Consider the following 7,813-nt stretch of genomic DNA (forward strand, 5'->3'; position numbering starts at 1 on the left):
CTACTCCTACCTATGATTCTGCCTGGCCAATCAGTGTCTTATTTATCAATCAATAAGACAAACATGTATACAGAAGAACATTCCCCATCACTCTCTCCTTTGCTTCCCGCAGAGACTGAAGGGCTGGTTGACACAGACGGACGTGAGCAGGAGGGTGCAACCGTGACGTGTATCCGCATGTGCATGACTTCCTAAATGCCCCCCCACGGGCCACTGAGAAAAGCAGCTAGGCAGCTGGCTGGTGTGAACACACAATGAGGGTCTCCTCCATCAAACTCACTCAAGGCTAGCCCTGTGTGAGGATCCAGGCTCACCACAGTCACCGTCAGCATGGCAGGCTCTGAGTCTTAAGGGTCAGTTGTGTGCCCTTGTTCCTGCTGGTGGTTAGCTGATGTCATTTCCAAACCCAATTTACAGATAAAGAAACTGAGGTTCAACCAGGTCCTAGGCCACCCAGGTCCTAGGTGACTTGCAGACCATGTGACTCCATCTGACACTGTCTCTCACCTTAGGTATGAGCACATGGCTTTAATGCACACAAATGAATTCAGACAGACAGCTGCCTCCCTAAACCTCATGGTTGGACTATTAAGCTTGGGGAGAAAGAAAGTAGAGAGGCCTCAAATATGCCTGGGTCTAAACAAAGTTCCCCAAGGGATATGGAGACACACCCCAAAATCTGGAGAGAGAAATCTGCATTTGTGCTGAAGTCAACGAAAAAAAGAAAGTCCCCTGCTGAGGAGGGGACAAGCCTTGGCCAGAGAACAGCTTTTATGTGAATTATTTTTTTGTGAGTGAAGAAGAGAGAAGCAGCCTTGGACTGGAGTCCCACGTTACTGCCTGCATAAGCACTTTAGCTTTATCACTCCTCAAAAGGAAAAAAAACAAACAAACAAAAAACTCACTCCCCAAAGAGAAGCCACAGAGCCAACTTGAATTCATGCCTGAAATGGATGCCAACGCCATGTACCCTGTCACTTGACAGGACCCAGACTCCATGGCTCCTTCGGGTCTACATATAGCCATCACTGAACATCAGATGTGCCTGGGTGAGCTACGACTTGGGGGAAGCAAGAAACACCCCTCTGAGGAAGTCTCGGAGAATGGCAGCTTCCCAACGGGGAGGGGGGGGTCAGAAGAAATCGTTGGTCCATCCTGTTTCCCAACACATCGGGGCCAGAAAGTTTTATGGTTTTGAGATTAAGGAGGGGAAGGGGTAAGCAAAAAGAAGAGCGATGCTAAAGGGACCACACCTTTGCCCTCCTGGCTAGCAGTGATTGCAGGAAGGGCTGAGGGGCAGACAAGAGCAGCAGCCCCCAGAATTCTTGCTCATGCCTCAGCAGTAGATATCAAGCAGCTAGGCTAATCGGTTTATCATTCTGTGGTCAGAAACTTGGAAGGAGTTCATCTGGACGATTAGACTCTTCCCTGGCATTGCCTGAGGTGATGAATGACTGGAGGCTCCAACCCCAGGATCCCAGTGACCTCTACAAGATGGTGCCTCAATGCTCCCATCCCATCCCTTCCTCTGCCTCCCAGAACATGGCTGCCTCTGGATAATTTCCCTCTTCCACTGTCTACTCCCAGGACAAGTTAGTGGATTTTACAGCACTTTCCTCAAGTCCAAACGGTGGTACTATAATAACCACAGGACCTAAATGCCATCAAGACAGAATCTATTTCATGTCACTAAGTTTGCAACTGCTTGTATGAAAGGATGAATGATAGAGCCTTTCTAGAACTGCCAAAATTTCCAGTCAAGACAGTTTCAGCTCCTAACCAATGCCATGGTGCTTTCTGGTGATCTTACTTTGCTGGGCTAGAATCTCTCAGATGTGGTAGAAGGAATGGAGACATGGGTCCATGGGGAGAGGTACCTATTCCCAAGCCAGACAACCCACGTTTAATCCCCAGGATCCACGGGGCAGAGAGAATTAACTTTTACAGGTTGTCCTTTGAGGAGGTGGTGGCACATGCCTTTAATCCCAGCACTCAGGAGGCAGACGCAGGCAGATCTCTGTGAGTTCAAGGCCATGCTGATCTATAGGACAGGCTCCAAAGCTACAGAGAAGCCCTGTCTCAAAAATCAAATCAAGCAAGCAAGTTGTCCCTTAACTTCCACACCTATTCATATGTGCACACCCATGCACAATAAATAAAAAAAGCACGTAACTAAATAAATTAACTTGCTAAGACATAGACAAGGGTGCCAGTCCAGCCACACACTCAACCAGAACCTCTGAACAAACCATAGAAAAACAAATAAGAGCTTGAACAAATGAACTTCCTGGGTCTGTTTCCTCAACTACTCCCGTCTACCTGCTTCCCAAACAAGGCGATGTGACTAAAACGACCACCACCGTGAAAAGTCACAGTACACGGGAAATGCTTTGAACACAGTGGAGATCCACAGAAAGGGTACCTCCCATTTCTCTGGGCCATCTTGGAAGGCTGAGGCCTAAAGCTCAGACCACCCACCCTGCCCTTCAGTCTGTCCTGCTGTCCATTCTCAAAGGTGGGCTGCAAAGCCCTTGGGAAACAGAGGAAAGGGGCGGTGGTCCACAGTGGGCATGAAAGGTTGACGGCTTACCAAGCGTGGGCCCTGAGTGAACCCCAGTCCCACCCGAGGACAAGTGGGCTCAGAGTAGCTCGACCATGCTGGGCACTCACTGGCCACTAAGGAGATTTTTGTGTCCGCTCAATAGGGCAGCATGAGACCTTGCTGGGAATGAAGTCTTTTCTCCAGGCCCTCCTTAAGAAACATCAGGGCAGGTTACTCCCAGTTTAGCCAGCTCACAAGCCGTCTCTGTGTGATGGGAAAGCGGAGACCAGTAAAGACTGGATGAAAGAGATTAGGGTCAGAACCCACTCTGCCCTCAGCCAGGGTTCCTAAGAGTTTGACATTTGGAAAAGATCTGGCCCAGAGGAGCCAAGGATTTGGGGCAGGGCTCCTTCCGGCTCTGGGAGTGTCAGGAGGAGGAGGAGGAAGAAAGTGACTCAGCTGAAGAGAAATGTATTTTTAAAAAGCAAACTGATGAAGGCACAATGTCACAAAATGTAACCCAGGACGTGGTCCAAACACTTCCTCAGAGAAAGCGGGTGAGTTTCCAAAAAACCAGAGAACTTGCTCAGGTTTCTAAATCAAGAACACCACCAGGAAATGGAGACAGTCTTCTGGGCTGGGCAGGCCCCCAGTCCCCAGAAGCCTCCTCAGCCACAGCCCCCAAAGGGCTGGTGTCCACCTCAGATGGAAAATTGCTGAGTTCCCAGGACACAGGACACGCTGCCCAATATGAAAACAGTTGAGTCCCCAACAACTGTTGCAGTAAACAGAAAGTGGCCAACACTTTCCTCACAGGACAAAGACAGCAATGGGCCCACTGAAGACAATGTAACTGTCAGGGGAGATGGGACAGCTCTGTCCCCTGCCAAGAGCTAAGATCTGGTGACCTGGAGAGGCTATGAGGAGAGAGCCCAGGTTGGACACCTCAGCATTCCCTTGTCTAGCCGGGCAGTGCTAGATTCATGCTAGACTCCTGCCTCATCCTGAGTGGAACCCCATGGAAACTCGCGCGTCCAGAGCACAGCGCAGAGGAGGGCACAGGACAATTCCTTAAACCCTAGCCTCCTTGAAGGATGAGGAGGTGTCTTTATCTGTCTGTGGCAAGGTGTCCTACTGTGACAGAAATGTGCAGGGACCTCCTGGCCCCTAGACTCGGAGCCATCAAAGCGTCTCAAAAAAAGACACTTTAATTAGACTACAAAGTAGGGGTAATCCTGTGGCGTCGCCATGTCTGACCCAGCAAGGGCTTTGCCTCATGGTAGTGGCAGCTGTGAAGAAGAATGGGGCTGGCCACCCTTGAGGCCACTTCCTGCCAGTCTAGAATGGCCTCGGCTTCCATTGCCAGCCACCGCTCTTCACCCTCAGGGAGAGGCAAAAGCAACCTCCATACTTCCACGCCCAGGCCCAGGGCCCCCGAAGCTGTCAGGTTGGAGGCCCCTGAGTGTGCTGCTCAGTGTTCTCATCCCCACAACAAAAACATAACAAGGCAGCATGAAGGTGAAGGGTTGGTTTAGGCTCAGTGTGAGGTGGTACAATGAGTCCTGTTAGGAAAGGCATGCCTGCAAGAGCGTGGGGTGGCCGGTCACGTTGCATCCTAGTAATGAATCGAAGAGAGGACGCCAGTGGCTGCTGCTTGCTCCTCTACATTTTATCCAGTCCAGGATTCACGTCAAAGGAAATGCGTGATGAGTCTTCCTCTTCTCTTAAGCCACTCTGGAAATGTCCTCACAGACACCGGAAGTGGCTCTGTGTCTCCCGGGTGATTCCAATTAACCTAGGAAACAGAGAGCTGGCCATGTATGTATGGGATCTCTTGGGGGACCGCTGAGAAGGGTCTCCTGAAGAGCAGATGCAGGCAGGTAGAGCCTCAAGCACAGGGGCACCTGACACTCATAAAGAGGTCACGGGAAAGGAGGGCCAGTCACAGGCATGCACAGCTCTCAAGTCCCAGCCACAAGGATGAGAGGCGCCAGGGCAGAAGTGCCCTCAGGAGGAGCCTGGGAGTGGCATTCTACTACTACATACCACTCTACTACCCCTGCCTGCTGTCATTTCCAGGGTGGCCCTGGAGGCGTGAGGTGCAGTTTAGACACTCCAACTCTCTATTCTCCATTGCCAAAAGGTGCTCATTTAGCTCAAGTTGGGGGCTGAAAGCCTAAACAGATGGCACGGGCCTAACTGCCTCACCTCATAGCTGGTGGCATTGCTTGGGAACCCACAGGAGGGAAAGGCTCATAGGGTTAGGCAGAATGCTAAAGGGATGGACAATACTATCCTCCCACTAAGCCCCACCTCTTAAAGGTATCACTACACCTTAATACTGCCACTCAGGGATCAAACTGCCTAACTTCTTAGGGGAAAGCCACATACATAAAACATAGCTGACCCTAAGACGGGGCAGCTGGGGGCTTCTCAGATGACTTCGCTCTTCCCAGTGTGAACATATGAGGGCCACATACCCATAGCTACCCAATAGCCAACACTTGCTATTTCAGCAGAGCCCTCTACTTAGTCTTTTCTGATTTTCTTTTAATTGCTGAGACAATGTTTCCATATACATCCCAGTATCTCAGTTTCCATTCTGTTGCTGTGAAGAGACCCCATGACCAAGGCAAGCTATAAAAGGAAGCATCTAAGTAAGGGCTTCCCTATGTTTTAGAGTTAGTCCGTGGTCGTCATGGCAGTCAAGCAGGTAAGGTGCTGGAATGGTAGCTGAGAACTTACATCTTATCCACAAGTTAGAGGCAGAGAGAGCAAGACACTGGACCTGGTTTGAAGCCCACCCCCCAGTTACACACCTCCTCCCACAAGGCCACACCTTCTAATCCTTCCCCAACAGTTCCACTAACTGGGAAGCAAACATTCAATTATATGAGCCTCTGGGGCCAGTCTCACTCAAACCACCACAAACCTGTACTATCACACCAGAATAGGTTTGGTTTTTAGGATGGGTTCTACCCATGATCTGCTCTTTAGAAGAGCCTTCTTCATGGGGCTGGTGTAAAAACAATAAGAGAATAAATGTGGTGGTAATTTGCAAACTGTGATGCCAGTCATAGAGGCCTACAGAAAGGCTGCTCACAGGCAAACTGCCAAAAGGAGTGTTTTGTTGGACTAGCATGCTGGGTTTGTTGTCGTTATTTGGGGTCTTTGGGGGTACAGAAGTTTCTTTTAAGATATGATCTCACTCTGTAGCCTAAGAAAGCCTGAACACTATGTAACCCAGGATAACTTCAAACTCATGGTAATCCTCCTGCTTTACATTCTCCGGGCTAAGATTACAGACATGAGACACCATGCCTAGTTTATAAGTTGATCTGTTGTCATTGTTGTTGTTGTTGAGAGAGGGTTGCTCTGTGTAGCCCTGGCTACCCAGAAACTCACTCTGTAGACTGGGATGGCCTCAAAATCAAAAATGTGCCTGTCTCTGCCTCCCAAGTGTCGGGATTAAAGGTGTGCACCACCACTGCCTGGCTACAAGCTGATTTCTTTTTTAATGCCAGGTTGGTTGTTGAATGTATAAGCCTTTAAAATCTGGATTCCTGCTTTTCTTCAAAAATAAAAACAGTTCCCTATGCTCTCTGTTGTCATACTCTGCTCTTCTCTTGGGCATCCCACCAACCCAGCTTCTATAGGTCTCCTGTCTGCATCAGTGGATACACCCAAGTCATTCACAACCATGCCATTTCTTCATTGATGTAGTAGGATATTTTAGAAAACCTAGCAAAGGCTCCCAGTGATTCAGCTAGGAGGGGTAAAACTGTGACACCTCAACAGAAGTCGGAAGATACAGAGCTGGGGAGACTGCTCAGTGGGTAAAACACTGTCGGGTAAGTTTGAGGACCAGCACCCATGTAAACACTGGGAAGGCGTGGCCCACCTATGATCACAGCCCTCAGGAGGAGGAGACAGGAGAGCCCCCAAGCAAGTTGGCTAGCTAGACTAGCTGAATCAGCAAGCTCTGGGTTAAGTGAGAAACCCTGCCTCAATCTGTATGATGAAGAACAATTGAACTACTGGCCTCTACATACACAGACAGACAGACAGACAGACAGACACACACACACACACACACACACACACACACACACGCATGCATGCACACACATGTACATGTATACACATGCACACACAGGTGAGCACACCCCACCACACACATGTGTATACTGGCATATGACATACACATTTAAAGGAGGAGGAGGAGAAGAAGGAGGAGGAGGAGAAGAAGGAGGAGGAGGAGGAGGAGGAGGAGGAGGAGGAAGAAGAAGAAGAAGAAGAAGAAGAAGAAGAAGAAGAAGAAGAAGAAGAAGAAGAAGAAGAAGAAGAAGATAGCTGATAATAAACTCACAGATAGGAAAGATATACAGTTTGGCCCATATTTTAGAAGCTTCTAGGCCTTTTCTGGGGACTCTTTGGCAATGGCATATGGTAGAACAATGGTGGGTAACATGCATCCAATAAGCAAAGGAGAAAAAGACTAGGTCCCCACAAATCCTTTCAGGTGCATTGCCAGTGACCCTCCTCCTCCCGTCTCTACCGCCTCCCAGGAGTACCACCCTAGAGAGCAAGGGAAGACATGGCCTCTCAGTGCAATCAACATCCAGACTCTAGCAAGACAAAGCTATCTATGAAATGCACTGAGCTCGAGGATAGGCCTCCAGGGGTCCCAGGCCAGGCACTGGAAAATCCCCACACTTGGGGAATTCTGAAACTCCCACAGATAAAGTGAAAATGGGAATGTTTCCAAAGAAGAAAGAACATCACATGGGCGGGATGAGGGCCAGTGTGGTATCTGATTTTCAGTAGAAATTTTGGGAGCCAGAAGACATTGTAAGTGAAAGGCAGTTTAAACAATGTTGGTTCCCAGATCCCCATCAGACAGGGTGGGTCTCGGGCATGCTGATTCTCACAGGGACTTCTCGGGAAGTTCCTGGCAATGGCCAGGCTCCATCAAAATGAGGAGTAACTCAATGAGAAGGATGACATCAGATCCTGGAAGATGTGAGTTTTAGCCAGGAGAGGGGTAAGGATCCAGGCAGCTCCATTGGGCACCAGAGATGGGGGAGATGACTGGAGATCACTTCTGCCATAGTGTTTGGGTATAAGACAATAGGATCAAATTATTTCTAGAAAACTAAAGATGGAGCTGGAGAGATGGACCAGTCGTTAAAAATTACTTGCTATTCTTGCACAGGACCTGGGTTCAGTTCCTAACTCCCAATGGTGGCTCACAGTTACCTAGAACTCCAG

This window comes from Mesocricetus auratus, unplaced genomic scaffold (assembly GCF_017639785.1).
Source record: "Mesocricetus auratus isolate SY011 unplaced genomic scaffold, BCM_Maur_2.0 Super-Scaffold_100007, whole genome shotgun sequence".
Lineage (NCBI taxonomy): Eukaryota > Metazoa > Chordata > Mammalia > Rodentia > Cricetidae > Mesocricetus > Mesocricetus auratus.